Source organism: Neophocaena asiaeorientalis, unplaced genomic scaffold (genome assembly GCF_003031525.2).
Source record: "Neophocaena asiaeorientalis asiaeorientalis breed wild unplaced genomic scaffold, Neophocaena_asiaeorientalis_V1.1 scaffold88, whole genome shotgun sequence".
In the NCBI taxonomy this organism is placed as follows: Eukaryota; Metazoa; Chordata; class Mammalia; order Artiodactyla; family Phocoenidae; genus Neophocaena; species Neophocaena asiaeorientalis.
In genome coordinates, this window is record NW_020175683.1 from 296,492 (window position 1) to 297,871 (window position 1,380).

The window sequence follows — 1,380 nt, forward strand, 5'->3', positions numbered from 1 at the left end:
CCCCCAAAAAAAAAAAAAAAAAAAGAAGCAAAGTACCTAAGCTACACACAAACATTGATCTCATGAAGACCTGCATTTGCGACATAACATTTTAGAAGACTTTTAATACCTCGATGGTTTGCTGCAGCTCAAACAGCAAGCATCTTCCTCTTCTTCTCCTCAGCCCTCCTCTTTCAATTCTACTTCCTCTTTTCCCTTTGATTCAAGCCAATCTGGCAGAGCACATACCCCAACTTGCCACCTTATTTAAACCTAGTCTGTGTTACCTCTGGTAGTTCACATTATTTTTAGTATATGAAAGGTTGAGAAGTACTAAGTTTTAAGATTTTTTTATTGAAGTATGGCTGATTTATAAAGTTTCAGGTGTACAGCAAAGTGACTCCGTTTATACACACACACACACATACACACACACTATTCTTTTTCAGATTCTTTCCATTATAGGTTATTAGAAGATACTGAATATAGTTTCCTGTGCTATACAGTAGGCCTTTGTTTAAGATATTATTTTAATTAACAAGCAGAGTTCCTCATTTATCATCTGAACAGTTTTTTAAGGAAAGAGACTAAAGCCTCAAAATGCGCATGGTACTTTTGGTGGTTTCACAACATCTCCACACATTCTTTGATACTCTTCTCTTCAAGAGGTGGAGCCTAACTGCCCTCCCCGGGTTCGGGCTGGACCTGATGCCTGGCTTCTGATGAATGGTTATCGTGAGGCGAAGGTGAACAGGTCTGGGGACTTGGTCATACAAGGCAGTGCCTCTTCCTGCTTGCTCACTCTGCCACGTGCTGAGTACACGGAGTGACTTGTGGAGAGACCCGCTTGGCCAGGAACTGAGGCCTCCTGCCAAAAGCCACGCGAGTGAGCCCTCTGAGAAGTGAACGCTCGAGCGTGAGTCAGGCGCCCCCTGCTGCCTCCTGAGTGCGGCCACAGGCAGGGAACCTGGGCCAGAAGCACCCAGCCAGCTGGGCCGCTCTGGCATTTCTGAACCACGGAAACTGAGATAATGAAGGCTGTTGTTCAGAATCACTAAGCTTAGGGTAATTTGTTATGCTGCAAGAGATCACTAATATACTTACGATCATCAAATAATCTGTAATAATCAAATGGATCTGGAATTCTAAATCCAGGTCATTTTCATTTTATCACTGCTACCAAGTGACACCAAAAAAAAAAAAGAAAATTATGATTCAAAAATTTTATAAGATAACATTTATACTTTTATTTAAATTCTGCCTAGAATATTAATTTCCACTCTATGGTAGATGAGAAACAAGTAGGAACTTTTAGATGAGGATTTAATAAGAAGGAATACAGAGTACATAGTTTATAAAGCACTTTACCTATATAATCTTGGCTCTTAGATGAATATAGAT

General features: G+C 40.4%; 1 protein-coding gene across 3 annotated transcripts in view; it reads right to left on the bottom strand.

Annotated features, from left to right (window-relative positions):
• PDE5A (phosphodiesterase 5A) overlaps positions 1 to 1,380 on the bottom strand; it is a 140,234-nt gene that overhangs the window by 97,782 nt on the left and 41,072 nt on the right. The gene's annotated exons all lie outside the window — the stretch shown is intronic.